Below are 21,451 nucleotides of genomic sequence, written 5' to 3'. Positions count from 1 at the left end.
AGTGTAGGGAGGCTTTGTGGTTTTGTCTTCTTTTGGGAGGTGTTAGCTTTTATTTTGATTAGCTAGCCGTTTAGCTGGTTCTGCTAGTCCTGAGGGTTCTGTGGACTTAGTTTGGAGTTCTTTTGATGTATGGTGTGTTACATTGTAAACTGGTATCCCCAGTGTTCGGACCTCGGGTGATCGTTACGCTTTCTAATAAAGCTGGGTGAAAGCCTTTGGTCTAAAAAAAGTTATGATTATTTTAATAACCATTTGTAGAGGCGGGTCCTTAAAATGGTCATCTCTATTAATCAGTTTTTAGGGGCTTACCCTTAGAATATATGCCTTCATTTATAACACACTTGTGAAAATGATTAACATATATATAGGTGGACAAATCTGGAGCCCATCTGATCATTTACAAAACGACATTATAAAAACCCTAATTGGGGAACATGTCTCCTATTGTAATAGTGTTTTAAACCACCTCTAATAATAATAATAAGATGGTATATCCAGTTGTTGTTGTAGTCGACGTTACCTAGACACAAATGTACACCAACACAAGTTACACAATAATCACAAATCCTTGAGGACACTCGTACCAGCTCCTTGGAAACAATAACACTAAAAAATTTTAATCCGCATGTGTATAAAGGAGCCACGCTTTCTTGAGAAAAATGTTTAGAAAAAAATCATGAGAATTTGTATAGGGAGAGAAACCACAACTACGAGCAGTAGGACATAACACTATCAGGCTATGATGCTTTGCTGAGTGCTTGTTATATTTGGCAAAGTCTTTGCCGAGTGGACCACACAACAAAACTTTCATCGGCAAAGCGGTCTTTGTTGAGTGCTATTTTCGGATACGTGGCAAAGTCTTTGCCGAGTGTCTGACACTCAACAAAGATTAAAACGAAAACACCCCAAAAATATGAAAAAAAAATCAGGGAAAGGCCCCAACTGGCTAACGCCATTCTGTCTCCGTCGAAGTCACAAGTCCTGGTATTTTTCGTGAAAAATATGCGGACCTCCCTATTGCACGTCTCTTTCCCTAAGAAGGGCACCACATTGTCACTCGTGTTTATATTACATTTCGGTTCCTCATATATTATATCAAACCACGTGTAAATTGGTTCTTTGAGACCCTAAATAATTTTAAATCAAAAAGTTATCAACTATAAAGTTTTATAAAGATCTATAATTTTCATTTAGGAAGTTTCTTCATCTGTGGTCGCTTACAAAATTTGAATTTCAAATTTGAAAAATTCAAACATAGTTTTTATATAACAACATAATTTTAAATCAAAAAGTTGGCAACTACAAACTTATGTAATTTTTTAGGATCTACAAAGTTTATTTAGAGAGTTTTTCCATCCGAGTTCGTTTGGAAAATTCAAATTTTAACATTTTCAAATAAAGACACAGTTTTGTATGGCAAGATAAACTCAAATGAAAAGGTTACCAACTATAAAATTTTATAACTTCTCAAGGTCTACAAAGTTTATTTTCATTGTTTGGTTATTTATTCAGCCGACATGGTGATTCTAATATTTTTTACAAAAGTCATATATCTCGCTTATAATTTCATAAACTATAAGAGAGATATGTAAAATTTATGAACAAATTTATTTTCACATTACCAAATGAAGAAATGACTAAAATAAAAGTTGTAAATTTATACAACTTTGTAGTTCAAAACTTCTTGATTTGTATTTGTTTAGGGGTTTAAAATTTGATTTGAAATTTTCTTTGTCGAGTGTTTTTTTTGACACTCCATAAAAAAGAGAGAGTAGCTTTTAGTATATATATTAAAAATGCGTAACAAAATATACATATCTAGGATACTCGGTCCACCACCACATTTAGGAGCATACTCGGTCCACCAGCATATTTAGGAGCTGTTTGGTTCGTTGCCCGGTAGAGCCTAGCTTGCACAGAGCTAGCCAGGCCAGCTTTGGCCAGGCCCTATGCATGCGATAGCACCTTGTTTGGTTACCTGGATCACTACAACTAGGCCAACAGCAACATCTGTTTGGTTCACTCTGTTCACGTATCTCTATCTCACGCGTCGTGCATCGTTCAGTGCTTGCTCGCATGACTTGAGCCAGGCCCGGCAAAAACGGCCGATTTCTGCGTTTCAGCAGAGCCTGGCTGCGGGAGGCTTTTTGCACGTGTGGAGCCTGGCTCGACAGATATGCCAACCAATCAAATGTCCGTTCTCGCACGTGGAGAGCTTGGCTGAGGGCTGGTGCAGGCAACCAAACGCCCCATAATTTCTCCTCGGAACTTCCGTGGCGCCAGGGACTAGTACTTTGGCGCATGATAATTGTTTGAGTCTGTTTAGTTGGCATTAAATGCAGCTCATTAGGGCACTTACAATGCATGACTCTATCCATAGCTCATAGACTCCATCTTAAGAAACCATGCTCTCAATGCAAAGTTTGTAAAGTAGTTTCTACCCGTAAAAACATTTATTATGCAGCACAAAACAAACTGATCTGCTGTAGCATATCACTGTATGATCCTCCATACACTTAACATTTGATACAAGGAACACATTCAGCTGCAAATATTTGCTTCTAGTATATACTCATATATATCACCAGAACCACATTCGCATATAGTATATCACTGAACCGAAGGGAGCTGACATTGGCCACCATCCACCAAAGGGAGAAGCACTGACTGCAGGAGTATTGACAGGAACAGCAACACCTACTGCTGCAGCACCGTCAGTGGCATGACTCTGAGTTGCAGGTGCACCTACAGCCGGAACAGAGGTCATAGGACCATGGACAGACGGAGGTCAGGTTCCACGGCCACCACTGCCTCGCCGGAAACTAGACTTCTTTAATCTGTTCATCCTGAATCGAGATTTGGGTATGGATTTGGGTTAAAGACTGTCGTTGGGAGCAGAGGGATGCTAAGGTCATCGGTGATTGGGGGCGTACCTCAATTCGGACCTGGGATCCCTTTGTATAGCTAGCTGACGAACCTGGCACAGAGATCACCGGGCGTCTTCTTCTCTGTTCCTAGTCCTTCCCTACTGGTGTGGTGTGGAGTCTGGGGGCGCTCGATTTGTATTCCCGTTTGTGAGATGAAGGCAGCGGCAGCGATTTGGCGGGGAAGTTGGCTTCCGCAGGAGCTCGCGCGCGCGGCGATTCGGCAGGGAAGCATCACGCGGGAGATGGCTCGCGCGGGAGTGGCCTAGCGCGCGGGAGGAATTGTGGCGGCGGCGGCGAGCGCGTACGGGATCTGAAGACTCGATCTGCCTCCCCAATCGCGAGCTCGGAGTGGAGTCGAGTACCTCGAAGCCAACGTCGACTCGGAGTCCTATCTAGATGTCGAGTCTTGATTTTTTACTCTCTTTCCTCATTAAATTGCATGTCATGTCACCAAAGTGTCTACGTGGCACTGTAATTAATAAGGATAGACTCCATAATGGAGTCTGCACTGTGAGTGCCCTTAGAACCTGAGAACCATGGCTTAGCGTGCATGATTAAATGGTGGAACCCAAATTAATTGAGGGTAGAATGGTCTTTTATTTGCCAGACTAATCTGTTTGAAATCTGTTAGAAATAGCAGTATTTGGGAACGGAGGGAGTAGCTCTTAGCAGCCGGGGTACTGCAACATGGGCACGTTTCCTGTTCCGGGAACTTCATCCCAAACATGAAACGGGAACATCATGAAACGTTGTTCCCAAATGCGGTGGAACGCGAATTATATACATGAGCAATCGTAGGAACGTCAGTCCTAAGCGACTATGGAACTTCGTGGTGTGCGTACATATTGCACCGTGCCCGTCCGTGAGCGGCCGGCGGCGGCGACCAGCAAAAAATCTAGTTAGTGATTGACTCATTGGCCTGGACCTGCAATGGACCTTAAGGTGAGTTGGACAGCCCAAAATGCAGCAAAAAATACAACAGTAATGTTGGGTACCATAAAAAGGATACCCAAATCAGAGCAATAAAAAACGCAAAGGACAAAGCAAGTTAACCACAAGCACCGGGGCACGGTCCCCAGCTCATCTGACCCTCAGGGCCTCGGACGCCAATTCCGACTCGCCCGACCCCTCAGGGCCTCGGAGGCAAGTTCCGACTCGCCCGACCCCTCAGGGCCTCGGACGCAGACACCGCCTCGCCCGACCCCTTCTGGGCTCGGGCGCCGGACCCCGATCCACCAGGACAGTAAGACTTCGACCACACGGCGCCCGTACCCACGACGTGACAAGCGCGATGACTCTCATACCGCAGCAGGGCAGGGTGGCGACTGTTCAAACCACCCTGGGCACTGCAGCTTCACCTTTTTTCACTGTGTGCCCTTACCTCTTTCACTGTGGCGTACTGCCTCATAGTAGAGAGGGAATGGGGGAGGTTAATCAGCACCACTATTTGAGGTCTTTTCCCACTATTGACAGGATGATCAGCAGTACCGGCGATCCGACCCCCATGACTTCTACAGGGCTCGGTAAACCTCCACAGAAGTGGCCATCCCTCAAGGACAAGATGGACAGGCTTCAACAGGGTCGGGGCTGTGACTCTTCCACTCAGGGAAATCTACCCATGTAAATCTCTGTCTCTCCTTGAGGCTATAAAAGGGGAGCCAGGGTGTGGGGGTATAAACCCCTATACCCTTACGGCTAGATTTCGGCCAGGAGGCTTGGTCCATTACGAGACGAGTACAAGGCTTGATCCGACAACCTGGAGTTTCGCGCAAGGAAACAAGATGTGGAGATCAAGCAGGATTCTAGTCGGTTAGAATAGGAATTGACATCGAATTATCCATGGCAATTGTAACCGACTAGGATTAGTTTCCAGATCTGTAACCCCGCCCTCCAGACTATATAAGGAGGGGCGAGGGACCCCCCTAGTACATCATATTCTCTCAGCACAAATCAATACAACCAGACGCAGGATGTAGGTATTACGCCAACTCGGCGGCCGAACCTGGATAAAAAGCTTGTCCGTGCTTTGCGTCACCATCGAGTTCGTAGTTTGCGCACCGTCTACCGATAAACTACTACCGAGGGTATACCCCAAGGTAGACTGCCGACTAGCTTTCGTCGACAGTGGCGCGCCAGGTAGGGGGTGTGCGTGCAACTTTTCCGGCGAACAAGATGGTCACGATCCCAGCTTCCGCGACCGTGCCCGAAGGCCTCATGTTCACCGTCGGCCAGATCACGTGGACGACGTGCAGCGGCGGCTTCGCGACCACGGTTCCAAAAGAGATCCAGATCCAATCTGAGATCACGCCGTCTCCGACCACACGCATGACGGCACCAAGCGCCCGACCACCGTTCCCACTCTACAAGGGAAAGGAGATCGACTGCTCGGACCTCCTCCAAGCGCTCGATCGCGCTGACTCCAAGCTACTCGAAGTCTCCCAGCTAATAGACGGAGTTCTGCGCCGGCCCGACCAAGCTGCTCGAGCGGATTTTTCGAAATCCCGCCGGCCAACTCGTGTCGCCACACACGAACGGCTGGGAACGTCCCTGACGATAACCTCAACCCCCTCAGGACGATCCGTCGAGCTCAAAAAGGAAGACTATCCTTGCGGCCTGAACAACTCGGCCTCTGTTTACTCACAGCATGTCCAATCCGTTTTCAGCAAGGCGGGTTGGTCGCCGACAAGGAACAATCGTCACCATGTCAACATGGTGACAATCCGAGAGCTACGGGACGGCCAGGTTTCCAGCACCAACTCAAGCACCGGCTCCGTCCCCACCGAGGTTATAAACACCGAAGACGAGGGCTACGACCTGGATTTTCCTTCACACCCTCCGGGTTTCGACCGGTTCCCGATATTCCCCCCCCCGGCGAGGGGATATTGTGTTCAATGTCAGCGCCGACGAACCGGCTGTTGACGGAGAAACAGACGACCAGAGGCAACTCCGCGAACAGCGTAACGCCGATCGCGCCCGACGGCGTGCGGACGAGCAACAACAGATGCCACCAAGTAACCTCAACGATGCCTTTGACATGGTCGGGGACCAGCCAGTCTACAAAACGCCAAGCGCCAACGTGGCTGTCGCCATGGCCAATCTGGATCGGCTTCCTGACACCCACGAATGCCAGGGAGTCCGGACCAGCATCCGAGCACACCTGATCGCCGCAATGGGACAGACAGCCACTCTGCTCAAGAGAGTCCAGGACGTCTCTTATACGGAAGCCGCCTCCGACCAGACTAATCGTAGCCAGGTCTCACCCAGCAGGCGTCACCGCAGCCGCTCCCCCGACAACCGTCGAGGGGACTCGCGGCGCGACGATGGTGGTCGGGACGCCGATGGCCGTCGCAAGCAAATTCATGGCGTATGCGGCCAAGAAGAAGATCAACACAGGGACCTCCGCCACAACATCCCTCCCAAAGACGCCCGGGACCGCATCAACAGGCGCGCCGCAGAGAGAGCAGTCCACGAAAACCTGCGCCGCATCGAGTACGATGCGACCCACGGTCCTCCGGGCCTAAGACAGTTCTCCTCACACCTCCGCCAGGTCGTGTGGCCCCGCAATTTCAAGCTCGAAAAAATTAAAAAATACGACGGCAAGGAAAATCCAGAGAACTGGATCACTCTCTATGAAATCGTCGTCCGATCAGCGGCAGGAGATGAGCACGTCATGGCTAACTACTTCCCCGTAGTCCTCGACCAGGCTGGTCATCAGTGGCTTCTCGGCTTGCCCGAGGACTCCTTCGACTCTTGGGAAGAGCTACGCCAGGCTTTCATCGACAACTTCATCGCCACATGCGAGCAGCCCGGAAACAAGTATGACCTTGAAAGGATAAGAGAGAGGAAGAATGAACCTCTGCGCGATTACATCCGACGATTCTCGGATATGCGCCTCAAAATCCCGAAGATTTCTCATGACGAGGCCATATCAGCCTTTATCAAGGGCTTGCGTTTCCATGAAGCGCTGAGGAACAAGCTGTTGCGTAAGCGCCCATCAACGGTAGCAGAGCTCCTCGCTACGGCTAAAAATTACGCCGATGCTGATGACGCAGAAAAACTAATCCGAGACGATGCGAGAGGCCCCGACCAGCCTTCCCGGCGAGATGACGGTCGTGGTCGCTACGACAACAGAAATCACCGCCGCTCCGACAACCGCGATCACCGAGAGGGTTGGGATCGGCGGCGCGACAGCCGCGACGACTTCAGAGGAAAGCGCCCTCGCGAATACGACCACGAAGTAAATACGGTCAAACGTCCCAATGGACGACGGGACTACCAAGACGACTACAACAAAACGTTGAAGGGACCGTGCCAGCTACACCCAAAGTCTAACCATACCATGGAAGAGTGCCGCGTCCTCAAAAGTATCTATACACGGCGGGCCGCCCAAGAGGACTCCGCCAAGAAAAATAACAAGCGCGACGGGCACGACCACGAAGATGAGGATGAGGACCAAGACAGGGACCCCCGACACCAATACGTCAGCCCCACCGACGTGGTCCACTCCATTTTCGGGGGCAAGGTCTCCACTGAGTCCAAGCGAGAAAGAAAGCTGTTAAAGAGAGCCTGCCTCAACATAGACAGCGCGGACGGGCTGATCGCAGATCCGAAATTTCCCGCGTGGTCCCACAGGGAGATCTCATTCAGCAGGAAGGACCAGTGGGCCGCTATCCCAGAGCCGGGTCGTTTCCCACTGATTCTTGATCCCTGCATCAATAGCATCAGATTCGAGCGCGTGCTCGTGGACGGGGGAAGCTCCATCGACATCCTCTTCCGCAACAGCCTGCCCGCCCTCAAGATATCACCGGCACAACTAAAACCTTACGACGCCCAATTCTGGGGGGTTTTGCCAGGTCAAAGTTCGGTGCCCCTCGGACAGATAACATTGCCTGTCCAATTCGGCACACCCGATCACTTCCGGACGGAGTTCATCAACTTCGTAGTCGCGGATTTCGACGGGACCTATCACGCCATACTGGGCCGCCCATCGCTGACAAAGTTCATGGCAGTCCCGCACTACTCATACCTAGTCCTTAAGATGCCCACGGAGAAGGGTGTCCTAACCGTCAGAGGCAACGTCTACACCGCGTACACCTGCGAAGAAGAAAGCTTCAAGATCACCGAGGCAATCGACCTCTCAATCCGCATGGCGGAAACAGCAAACCAAGCCGCACAGCTGCCTCCCGACCAGCTCCGATTACCTGAGCAGGAGACAGCCAGAAAGAACTCGAAATCCAAGGAGTACAAAGAAGTGCAGCTGGTCGAAGGCAACCCCGAGAAGACAGCCCTCATCGGGGCTAACCTGGATCCAAAATAGGAAGACGCGCTCGTCAGGTTTCTAAGGGACAACGTGAGCGTTTTCGCATGGAAACCCGCAGACATGCCCGGTGTCCCACGAAACCTGATCGAGCACTCCTTAAACGTCTCGAAGACCGCAAGACCAATCAAGCAAAAACTGCGACGGTTCGCTCGTGACAAAAAGGAGGCTATTAGGACAGAAATAACACGGCTTCTAGCAGCCGGATTCATAAAAGAAGTGTATCACCCCGATTGGCTCGCCAATCCGGTTCTTATACGCAAAAAGAATAATGAATGGAGAATGTGCGTTGATTACACCGATATCAACAAACACTGTCCTAAAGATCCTTTTGGTCTTCCTCGCATCGACGAGGTGGTCGACTCAACGGCCGGATGCGAACTCCTCTCCTTTCTAGATTGCTACTCTGGTTATCACCAGATCTCGCTAAAGGAAGAAGATCAGATCAAAACATCCTTCATCACACCCTTCGGCGCATACTGCTACACTACCATGTCTTTCGGACTTAAAAACGCCAGGGCCACTTATCAAAGGGCCATCCAGCAATGCCTCCACGACGAGATTCGCGATGACCTCGTCGAGGCCTATGTGGACGACGTGGTCGTAAAAACAAGGGACGCGGGCACCCTAATCGACAACTTAGACCGAACCTTCAAGGCACTCAATAGGTACAAGTGGAAGCTCAACCCCAAGAAATGCATTTTCGGCGTTCCTTCCGGTCTACTGCTCGGCAACGTCGTCAGTCGCGACGGCATACGACCAAACCCTTCAAAAGTCAAAGCCGTACTCGACATGCGACCACCGAAAAACGTCAAGGATATTCAGAAGCTAACCGGATGCATGGCCGCCCTCAGTCGTTTCATCTCAAGGCTGGGAGAAAAAGGCCTCCCTTTCTTCAAACTATTGAAAGCGTCAGAAAAATTTTCTTGGACAAAGGAAGCTGACGCTGCGTTCACTCAGCTTAAGACCTTCCTCACTTCACCACCTGTCCTCACAGCGCCTCAGCCCAATGAAGACCTACTCCTTTATATTGCTGCAACCGACAGGGTTGTTTCCACGGCAATAGTGGTCGAGCGAGATGAACCAGGGCACGTCTTCAAGGTCCAGAGACCCGTTTACTTCATAAGCGAAGTCTTAAACGAGTCCAAGGCCAGGTACCCACAAATACAGAAGCTTATATACGCCATCCTGATAACGTCAAGAAAGCTGAAGCACTACTTCGACGGCCATCGAGTCCTGGTGACAACCAGCTTTCCTCTCGGGGACATCCTGCGCAATAAAGACGCCAATGGCAGAATCGTGAAATGGGCAATGGAATTATGTCCATTTTCCCTGGAGTTCCAGAGTCGCACCACTGTCAAGTCTCAAGCCCTGGTCGATTTCATTGCCGAATGGACGGATCTCAACGAGCCTTCCGTTCCCGATGTCTCAGACCACTGGTCAATGTTCTTTGATGGGTCCTTGAACATCAACGGTGCAGGCGCTGGGATATTGTTTGTATCACCCAACAAGGACAAACTCCGTTACGTCCTTCGGATCCTTTTTCCGGCGTCAAACAACGTCGCCGAATACGAAGCATGCTTACATGGCATACGACTAGCCGTCGAACTGGGGGTCAAGCGCCTCTATGTCTACGGCGACTCCGCTTTGGTCATCAACCAGCTCAACAAGGAGTGGGACGCAACCCACGAGAAGATGGATCTCTACTGCAAAGAAATTCGCAAATGGGAAACTAACTTCTATGGCATAGAGTACATCCACGTGGTCCGGGATAAGAACCAAGCAGCAGATGCGTTGTCAAAGTTAGGCTCATCTCGGGCCCAAATTCTGCGGGGTATTTTCGTCCAGGACATCCATGAGCCGAGCGTAAGCTCCCCCCTGGTCGACAAGCAACCCACCGAGGCAATGCTCATAGATGACGCCACTCCGACAACCGGTGGGCGTGACTGGCGTACCCCGTTCATCAAATACATATCAGACGGGACAGGCTTTCAGGACAAAACAGAGAACGAGCGCCTCATCCGACGATCAAAGAACTACATCCTGGTCGACGGAAAACTCATGCGGAAAAACGCAAGCTCCGAAGTACTGCTCAAGTGCATACCCCAAGATGATGGTATCAAGCTCTTGGAGGACATACACGCTGGATCCTGCGGCAATCACGCCGCATCCAGAACGCTGGTCGGAAAGGCTTTCCGAGCAGGTTTTTATTGGCCAACCGCGGTCGGTGACGCAGAAAAACTGGTTCGGCATTGCGAAGGATGTCAGTTTTTCGCTAAGAGGACCCACGTACCTGCCCATGAAATTCAAACCATCCCGTCGTCTTGGCCCTTTGCTTGCTGGGGGCTTGACATGATCGGACCATTTAAACCAGCCCCGGGCAATTTCAAGTTTGTCTTCGTGTTAATCGACAAGTTCTCCAAGTGGATTGAATACATGCCCCTGGTCAAGGCAACCTCCGAGAAGGCTGTGGAGTTTCTCAATCAAATCATACACAGATTCGGCATCCCGAACAGCATAATCACCGACCTGGGCACTCAGTTTACTGGCACCACTTTTTGGGATTTCTGCGATGACAGAGGCATAGTCATAAAATATGTGTCAGTGGCACATCCACGTGCCAACGGTCAAGTCGAACGTGCTAACGGAATGATCGTTGACGCCCTAAAGAAAAGGCTGTACACCGAAAACGACAGAGCACCCGGTCGATGGATGAAAGAATTGTTGGCAGTGGTCTGGGGCCTACGAACCCAGACCAGTCGAAACACAGGGGTGTCTCCCTACTTCATGGTATACGGTGCAAAGGCGGTCCTGCCGTCTGACATACACTTCGGATCTCCTAGAATCGAGCACTTCGACCAGGCGACCGCCGACAACGCCAGAGAACTCGAAATCAATTGCATGGAGGAAAAGCGTTTAGTTTCATGTCTCCGAACAGCAAAATACCTCGCGGCAGTCAGGCGATACTACAACAGGAACGTCAAGGACCGTTCCTTCGTGGTCGGCGATCTGGTGCTTCGATGGAAAACAAGCCAGGAGGGAATGCACAAGCTATCCACTCCCTGGGAAGGACCCTTCGTGGTGACCGAGGTCACACGACCTACGTCCTACAGATTGGCATACCCAGACGGAACACGAGTGCCTAACTCTTGGCACATCGACAAACTGCGACGTTTCTATCCATAAAGTTTCAATGACTTTCTTTTGTAAGTATCTTATAATTTTTGATAATGAAATTCTCTATTTTTTGCCTATACCTTGTTACACACAGCACTCGGCAAAACTCCTGCAATGGATGCTCTTAGCGACAACCAAGACAAATACGGTGACACGTCACTCAGATATTTTTACAGCGCTCAAAACAACAGTCATGACAAAAAGTAAACTTTATTACAAACTTTACATACAAAGTTTACAATAAATACCCTGACGGGCAGACACTAGTCTATTCCTACAGACTACTTTATTGGCCTAGCTGCTCGGGCTGATCACCCGCCTGGCCCTGCTGCCCGGACGAAGGGGTCGGGGCCACCGGCGCCTGGCTGGTCGAGACCGCAGGCGTCGACCGCCCATCTCCCGCAACGGACGCGCCCGACAACTCCCTGGCCGACCTATCTGAACTCGGCTGGTCTGGAGGAGTGGCCGTTCCGCATAGATTGATGTCGCCGATCACTGTCGACGACAAGTCCAGCAGACTACCCCGAAGCTCGTCCGCGTCCTGCGGGCCGACTTCCTTCGGGTACCCCTTCTCCAGCCTGCTCAAGTCGACCAGGGGGTAGTGGGCGCGCACCATGCTGAGGACGTGCGCGCCGGCAAACTCCCCGGCGTCCTTCACAAACTGCTGGAGCCAGTCCCACGCCCGTTGCGCCTTCTCGACCGGGGTCAACTGCGGCGCGCGGGGCTGGCTCTCCGGGAGCTCGGGACTGATCAGGTCTAGGACCGGGGACACTCCTTTCCAGATCCTGCAACAGTTAACCTTCCAGGAGTCCCGGTCCTTGATCAGATCATCCAGGTGCTTTTTGGCGTTCACCTTGAGCGCTGCAAACGAAACGAAGAGTTATTTTCGGCATAACAAAGGGGCAGGCAGCAACCAACAAGGCGGCACCCATTACCAGATAGCTCCCGGTCTTTTCGACCCAATTCCTCTCCTGCTCGCCGCCCGGACTCCAGCGCACCGGCGAGCTGTTGGCTGACCTGCTCCTTCTCTTGTCGGAGGCTCGCCACCTCCTCCTCCAAGTCTGCGTGAATCCTAAACTGGTCAGCAACGCAAACTATACAAGTACGCGAAGCTGCTTGGAGCGTGTGACTAACCTTCTTGCAGCCGGTACTGGTCGGCCAAACGACGAGCGAGGTCGAGACGACGCTCCTTTTCGGCACTCATCTCGACCACCTTCTCCCCGACCTCCGCCCGCAACCGGTCTACCTCCGCGGCAAGGGCCTTGTTCTCGGCCATGACGCCTTCTATCTGGTCAAAGCACCGTTTCCGGTACTTCGCCGTTTTCATTGCGTCCTACAAAGCAAGCATATAACGACCATGCAAGACAAGGCAAAAGAATGTGCAGCAGTACAAAAAGCCGCTTACCTTGACTTCGTCGACGAGGCGCTTGGCCGCGCGCTCCACCCTGGCGGCCTCTTCGGTCTCGGCGAGCTCCTCATGCCCGATAAAGTGATCCCCGCGTTGGCGCCACACATACACGTGTTGGCGGCCATCACGGGGACGACCCTCGATCTCTTCCACCTCATCATCGGAGGCCGCCTGGGTTTCCTCCTCCTGTGCTGCGTCACCCCCGGTGGTGGTCCCAGGTATTACTGGCCCTTGGACCAGACCTGGGGAGCCCGCAGCCGAAGAGGCTCCTGCTCGGGGCGGCGTGGGGACTTCACTCCCCCCGGCAGGAGGAGCGGTCGGAGATCTTCCCTTCTCTGAGGAGTCAGTTGGGGGAGCCTCTCCAGCCCTAGTCGGGCTGCTTGTCGTAGTCGGTGCCGCGCTCGGGAGCCCCTCGATGCTCCCAGGCGCGACTGCAGCTGTTGGCTGCTCTGTGGTCTGGGGGGCCGCATCCCCAGAACCGCGGGCAGGCTCGCCCGTTCCCTGGCTGGCAGTTTGGCCGGGGTCGACATCCGATGCCGCACTACAGGAACAAAAGTCAAATTTCAAAAAAAAAAGTCAAAGAGGAGTCCAAAATACGTAAGTCGAACACTTACAGGTCTGACCGACGGTGGGTCGCGGTGAACCTCCTCCTCGCCCGGCCGGTCGGCACCCGTGCCCCCATCTCGACAGCTTGCGGGGCAGCGGCGCCGCTGGCCGCTCGATCAGTGGCGACCGGCGCATTGTCTGGGCGGCTCCGAGGCCGTCGGACCAATGACGGCGCAGCCTCCTCGTCGTCGTCGTCGTCGACGATCCGCACGAGCCGACGACGCTTCGGTGCTTGGCTGCTCTCCGCCGGTAGATCTGCCGGCAGCCCCGGTGTCGGCAAGGGATCTGCCGGCAATGGCCTTTTCCCCGCTACCCTCTCCTCGGAGGTCGGGATGGGGCGGGCTTGGTCTTCCTCACTACTGGTGTAATGAGTACACCGAGCAGCGTCCTCCTCTGGCGGGTCTTCTCCCGCAGGATTTTCCATCCCCGGTGCCAGTGATACATACACTGTACACCGGTCGACATTGCCGATCTGCAAAAGCAACAGAGATGAGTCAACTGCGGGCGATATACGAATGCTAAAACAGAATCTGCTACATACCTTTGGTGCTGGTCGTCCTAACTTGAAGGCTTGCACCCGATCACTGCCACGGATGAAGCCTCCATCCGCGAAGTTAAACAGCTCGTTCAACAGCTGTTGTACCTCCGCTTTCTCCAAGATCTCCGACCGCATCCTGGTCGGGTCCGCGCTTCCGGCATACTCGTACGCCGAGTGCACCCTCTTCTGGCAGGGCATCACCCGGCGGCAAATGAAGTTGCCGACCACGCCAAGCCCGTCCAGGCGCGACCAGTCGATCAGCTTCATGAGATCCGCCACTGGACCGTCGAACTCCGGGCGGTCAGTCCAGCTCGTCCTCTTCTCAGGAATGTACCCCACGTCGCAGAACGTGGAGCTGCCCGGTTCCTCCCTGATGTAGAACCACTTCCTGTACCATTCGGTCAAGGAAGTGTTCCATGGGCAGTGCAGGTAGCGATTCTTCATTCCATCACGAAGGTTGAGGTATACTCCACCTGCAACCTTGGAGCCTCCAACTGCTCCCTTCTTCCTCAAGCAGAAAAGATACCGAAAAAGATCGAAGTGCGGCTCTATGCCAACATAGGCCTCGCACAGGTGGATAAAGGTGGAAATGAGGAGAATTGAGTTCGGGTGCAGATTGCAAATCCCGATCTCATAATACAAAAGAAGACCTTGAAGAAAAGGATGAACAGGAACACCAAAACCCCTCTTAATGAAATCTTCAAATACGACGATCTCACCGGCGCGAGGGTCGGGGTAGCTCTCCCCCTCCGGTGCCCTCCAGCCGCCGAGCTCCGGGCCGTGCAGAAGCCCCATATCGACGAGGTCACCAAGAGATTTTGTGGTGCTGCGAGACTTCTTCCACTCCTTGGCCATCAGTTCGGCCCTCTTCCTGGAGTCGCTCTTCGCCATTGGAGGCGCGAATGTGGGCTTGAGTTAGGAAGATGCAGGAGATTGGAGAAGATGAGAGCGGAAGGTTTGAAGGCAATGGCAGGGAAAGCGGTACAGGCAGGCCCTATTAGGCTCTTATAAGCCCGCAACTCCACCTCTCCCACTTCCTGTATTCTCGGGAAGTGGGCAGGCCATGCGGCGGACGCGGCGTTTCGGTTTACAATGATTATAGACAATTAATGCGGCGGAGTTTTCGTACCAATTGATGGTTTCCTTTTCTCAAACCATGCAAATGGCGGCTGTACAGTTGTCAGGTGCAACTTTTCATGCATCCGTCTGACACCCCGTCAGGAGGCCTCGTCACGTCAACTTTAACTGGAAAGATCTTTTCAAAAATAAGAAGACACATACGCCAGTGAGTCAACAATCCGGGGACTGCACCGACCACCGAGCACTCGACGCTCGGGGACTGGTCGCCCAGTCTATCAGCGCGGAACTTCAAAGACTGCACCGACCACCGAGCACTCGACGCTCGGGGACTGGTCGCCCAGTCTATCAGCGCGGAACTTCAAAGACTGCACCGACCACCGAGCACTCGACGCTCGGGGACTGGTCGCCCAGTCTATCACCTCAAAGCTTTAAAGCATGCACCGACCACCGAGCACTCGACGCTCGGGGACTGGTCGTACGGTATAGCAACATATAATTCCAAGGAGCACACTTAGTGCTTGGGGACTGGTCGATTGGTCTTTTCATTTGCAGACGAGCATGACATGCTCGGGGACTGGTAAATTCACTTTTGACCTTGCTACAAGGCTCATACTTCGCCTTCCAGCAAGCTCGGGGACTACATCGGTACGATGCATCTAGCGATGCATCTCAGTCTCAAAACTACTTTGGGGAATTTTCTTTTGACCCTGGCACCACGTGCCTACGTCACCTACTAACAGGCTCGGGGACTAAGTGGGCACACTTCACCTAGCGGTGAATTTGCTTGCTTTTTTGATGTTTATACCTTTCAAAAAGGTAAAGTGGGCACACTTCATCAGGAAAGAAATTTTTTTTAAGAGCACCATGCATTCTTCGAACAACCCGCTTCTTTGATGTCAATGTTGATCAACTGTCTTTTGAGTTGGTCAAAATACCGTTGCAACTGTTCGGACGACTTTCCTGCTTATTGAAGACGTCAAGCCACACTGATCGAAGAAGCTCAAGACGGCGTGTTACATCACAATACATGGTGCTCGGGGACTAGTTGTGGGGGTATAAACCCTTATACCCTTACGGCTAGATTTCGGCCAGGAGGCTTGGTCCATTACGAGACGAGTACAAGGCTTGATCCGACAACCTGGAGTTTCGCGCAAGGAAACAAGATGTGGAGATCAAGCAGGATTCTAGTCGGTTAGAATAGGAATTGACATCGAATTATCCATGGCAATTGTAACCGACTAGGATTAGTTTCCAGATCTGTAACCCCGCCCTCCAGACTATATAAGGAGGGGCGAGGGACCCCCCTAGTACATCATATTCTCTCAGCACAAATCAATACAACCAGACGCAGGACGTAGGTATTACGCCAACTCGGCGGCCGAACCTGGATAAAAAGCTTGTCCGTGCCTTGCGTCACCATCGAGTTCGTAGTTTGCGCACCGTCTACCGATAAACTACTACCGAGGGTATACCCCAAGGTAGACTGCCGACTAGCTTTCGTCGACACAAGGCTTATAGCTAAAGACACACGCCCAACACACTCTTCCACAGAGCAGCGACCAGCACTCTGTCCACCACTAAGTCGAGACCTGGGACTTAGCCCTCTCTCGCAACCTGCTTGTACCCCCTACTACAAGCACCTTTGGGTGCAAGGTTATACAGAACCCCCGATCACACTGGACGTAGGGCATTCTTGGCCCGAACCAGTATAAATCTCATGTGTCTCACTTGCATCACCATCCAAGCTCGGGTAATCACGCAGACTTATACTCGTTAGTGCCTAGACCACGAGTCTAGACGCCGACAAGTAAACTATATCATGCTAGGAATCAAACTCAAAACAACACGTAAAACTATTTGAGCCAGCAACTACTTTCCAGACACTTTTTCTTTAGAAAGTGGAAGGTGTTCCACACTTTAAAAGAACAAGACTATATATATATATATATATATATATATATATATATATGGTAAATTTTCTCTATTCCCTGGAAGTAACTACTCCCACCTAGTTTACACCGAAAGAGTCTCCTAACATGGTGCCCAAAGTCCATTAGCGGATTAATTAAGCAGACCCGTTAATATATAATGAATATAAGGACCAAGATGCAATCGTCATTTGCTGGCGTAGAGGCAGCGGCCACTGCCCGTGCGGCGGCGTCGCTTTTGCGGCGTCGCTTTTCTCGTTCCAAACGCTGCCGCCGCCCGCCGGCTACGATGTGCTGTGCTTCGATCTGAGATTTTGGTAACACGGTTCATTGATATAGTCCAGGTATAGTAGATTAAAACTCATGTTGTTGTTCCTAATATGATCAATTTGATTATCCCTAATCTTGTTCTCATCGTAGCACGTAGATCGGGAGATGGTTGATTCCATCATCTTATTATCTCACTTCCGCTTCATCAAATCCTTTACTCCAGTGATGGCGTTCCTGTCATCTGGCGACATGGCACTTGACTTACCTCTTTCATCCACGGGTGAATGTGGCCAATCTGATCTGTATTAATTTATCCATCATCTGATCAGCGGTCTACACATTATTTTATTTGTGTGCTCTCATACTTTGTTTAAGGTGATTTGAGTCGATCTAGCTAGTACATGCATGTTTAAGGTGATTTGTCTTTTTCATTTGAATGATTTGAACATGCTTCATCAAATCCTTTACCATACCAGGATCTATATATAATTTCTCTCATATGGTTTAGAATAATACAGTCATCTTTTTCTATATAGTAATGTAACACACTCCTACTTGTGTGTACTTCTAAAAACATGTATGTACTCGTACTTTTTTATAGTATATACAAATTTTCCAATAAACGTGTATGTACGCATACTCTCTAAAGTATAGATATTTAATTTAAGATTGTATATACTCCATTCAGAAGATTGTCTACTAGTACATAGCCATACACGTACTGGGAGTTGATGTGTATGCAAGCACGCTCAATTCTACTAAATAATTGTAAAGGTATGCATGCATACTACTATACATTTAGGTATATGGACATACTTCTTAATGGAATAGTATGTACACATACTCTCCTGTGAAAAAAGTATATGCATATACTCTGAGTATATATACATACATATGTGCTTCTAATAGTATGAATACATACTCTAATTAGCGGGCATACTCCTGAAATATGCGTATGTGAGCATACTGTGAGTAGTACGTCTACAATACTCTGAAAGTGTGCGTATGTGAGTATACTTTAATCAATATACTCAATAAGTAATAATGTATATATACATACTACATTAACGTACGGCCTTTTTTATAAAAAAATATACCCAATCGATCAACCTGGCATACGTCAACAGAGAGTTTACCTGACGATCCGCTTTCTATGGTCAGCATGCATCACCCGATTTTTTTTCTCTCACCCGCTAGCTCCTCAACCCGTTAACTTCTCTTAATTGGCCGTATCTAGAGGTGGGAGTAATTACTCTCGGGAGTATAGAAAACCCTACTCCCTAGGCTCGTAGTTACTCTCACCACTAAACCAGGTACGTAAGGGTGTCGCACTCCCTTAGCGGGTCAGAAGTCGAACCCGCTAAATCACATATACGGTGGACCACAGCATGTATTTCACCCATCGAGGAATTCTTTTTTAATCATTATCTATCTACGTGATCTTTATCCCGTGAAATATTCTCCATTCAACAAACCATATACCTCGTGCTCATCTATCCACAATTGCTTACACAAGTCGACGAGGTGGCCCTTTGCACGGCACGGCGGCACGGCTGCTGGACACGCCTTTGTCCTACGGCGTCGGGCTTCATTGTGCAGTAGCTACGGCAGAGGAGACATGCAGGTTTCTTTTGTTGATTGAGAATTTAAGTATTGATCTCATTAGGTAGATCATGACTTGTTGCCTGTCTTCTACCCCCCGCCCCCTCGGTGTGCCGCGGCGGTGATGCGCTCTCCATGGCTGGATGACACTGGATCCCTTGGGCGATGGATGGTGGATCTCTTTTTTTTTATTCTTGATCTTTTGGTTCCAATCTACATATGCTAGTTTAATTTTTGAATTGAACTAACATGATTTTTTCATGCATTTCTCGATCTTCTTGTCCGGTGCTGGCGGCTCCTATGACGCACAGTGGTGAGTATCCAGTGATGCCTTCGACGGCGGACGTATCTATCCTGGCATGCATTCTCCATGGCATGAGCATCCAGCAGAGGAGAACAAATTGCCACCTGCAGTAGAAAGGAATCTATGCGGATAGGGTGCCAGAATTGGCAACGAAGGCTTGTTGTATTATCTTTAGATTTTTATTAGTAATGCTTTGTTTTCTTGGTGTGAGTATTATATTGGTGTAATTTTGTCAACATAAGTATATACACATACTCCATTCTTATAGAAATATGCACATATATTTTATTCCCAAACAAAAAATATGAATACATACTCTCGTTCTTATATCTCCGTACGTGTTGTTTAAGTATGTATACATACTAGCTAAATCTGGATGTATATATGCATACTAGAAAAGGTAGTATGTATACATACTTTTTTAAAAAAGTATGAATAAATACTCCTATCAAAAAGTACGTATATGTACTCTTATGCAAAAAGTATGTGTTCATACTTTATCAATATACAAAAGCATACGTATATATAACAGGCCAAAGACGTACGTCCAAACATGCCTAATATATACACAAGCGATCCATTAAAAACCTTATCCATTTTTCACGGGAGTTATCCGGCCATCATTTTTCTAAAATAAAAATCACTTATATACGTCCAGACGAATACTACTCTACTCACCTCGAACTAAACGGATCGTGTTTGTCAACCCGTTAAACATCACCTAACTAGCTAGATACCAGGCGCTCTTCATACTCTTGGGGGAGTAATTACTCCTGGGAGTATAAAAAACCCACCCTACATATATATATATATACACGTTCGATAGTTTATGAAAATATCATAGTGCCTATCTTGTTCCTACATAGGCTATGTTCCGGCAACTTGGCTTGGCTGCTAACGTCTAGCTTAGCATACCGGCCGGTCGGCCAGGAGACCAACGTTAACACTCTGAGGGCGCCGTTTGCTTGCGTGCCTTCGTGCATGCATGTCGCCGTCGGGCTTAATTCTTTGTTTGAACGATACTATCACAGTCTATAAGCTATATAACAATAAATACTAATACTCGTAGTATATATATTCGCCGGCGAAAGGATCCGAGGTGTCATGCGGCGTACTACGTACGTACGCCTCCCGTTCCGGGCAGACAGATAGACTAGAAAATTGCACTTAGGTTTTTTTAACCTTATCACGGATTCACGGTCAATGTACGAAATGGTACGATCTGAGGGAGGCACATGCCCTCCGATTCAAAACTATTTCTCGTTCCATTAAAAGCATCGTCTTTTTTATATATTTAGATTTATTATTTAACTATTCGTCTTATTTAAAATTTTTATATAAATATTATTTATTTAGTTATGTCTTGTTTTGTTAATAAAAATATGTTAACAATAGTTTATTTATTTTACTATTTATAATAGAAAAAATAAATAAAATAGATGATCAAATAAGAAATCTAAAAACCAAACACGACTTCTTTTTGGTTTGAGTGTTTGGGTTGAGATGGGTCGAACAACTGATAAATAACCAAAACGGCTTAAAAAATGGGTGGTGCAACCAAACCAAACACATGATTAGAGTCGAAGAACTTTCCCATCTGACTACGGCACCAAACCATTCACAACCCAACTAGGTAGCAGAGGTATATTGGTTGAAACAGAACTGCGAAATCCCAACAAAATCAGCTAGTAGTTCAATTTACACATGAATTTACAGCTAGCTCGATCTAGCAGCTCACCGGTACCAACTACTCCCAATCCTAATCCGATCTACAGACTCTTTACAAGAGAAAGTTGTACGCACGGAACGAAATGTGAAACCCTGGTCTGCATCGCTACTTCAACAATACTTTTTCTCTACAACTAAAAAAACCCAAATGATATCGTCATACCTCTCCATCGGCCTGCCTCCCTCTAATTACGCCGCAACGTGGGAAGCCTCCTCGTCAAAACAAAACTCCCGTGCCCAACCTCCCCACGACCACACGCCGCCGCCGCCAGCCCTTGTCCTACGCGCTGACGCCACCAGCCCCTACAAGCCGGCGCCCATATCGTGGGGGTCGTTACCCCCTATGTCGTCGCCACAGTCTCATCTGCACGCCGCCGGCAACACCTGCACGCTTCCCTCGCTCCAACGTTGTACCTGCTCCGACGCCGCCGCTAGCCCCAAGCGGACTACACGGACGCAGAGTTGAGGACGTGGCTCCGACGTCCCTATGCTGCGCCGCCAAACATCCGGCTCCAACACCCTGCTGCGACGTTCCTTCACTCCACTGGTAAGCAGTCCGGCGCGAT

The 21,451-nt window shown here is 49.6% G+C and overlaps 2 long non-coding RNA genes across 2 annotated transcripts; one reads left to right on the top strand and one right to left on the bottom strand.

Annotated features, from left to right (window-relative positions):
- LOC110430363 lies at positions 2,396 to 3,325 on the bottom strand. Its single transcript, XR_002447821.1, has 2 exons — positions 2,934 to 3,325; positions 2,396 to 2,846 (listed from the first exon to the last, which is right to left on the bottom strand). It is a non-coding gene; the product is annotated as an uncharacterized LOC110430363 (long non-coding RNA).
- LOC110430005 lies at positions 17,199 to 17,782 on the top strand. The gene is made up of 2 exons (XR_002447176.1): positions 17,199 to 17,325; positions 17,402 to 17,782. It is a non-coding gene; the product is annotated as an uncharacterized LOC110430005 (long non-coding RNA).

This window comes from Sorghum bicolor, chromosome 9, assembly GCF_000003195.3.
Source record: "Sorghum bicolor cultivar BTx623 chromosome 9, Sorghum_bicolor_NCBIv3, whole genome shotgun sequence".
Classification (NCBI taxonomy): Eukaryota; Viridiplantae; Streptophyta; class Magnoliopsida; order Poales; family Poaceae; genus Sorghum; species Sorghum bicolor.
This window is presented reverse-complemented; position numbering and strand designations above follow the sequence as displayed.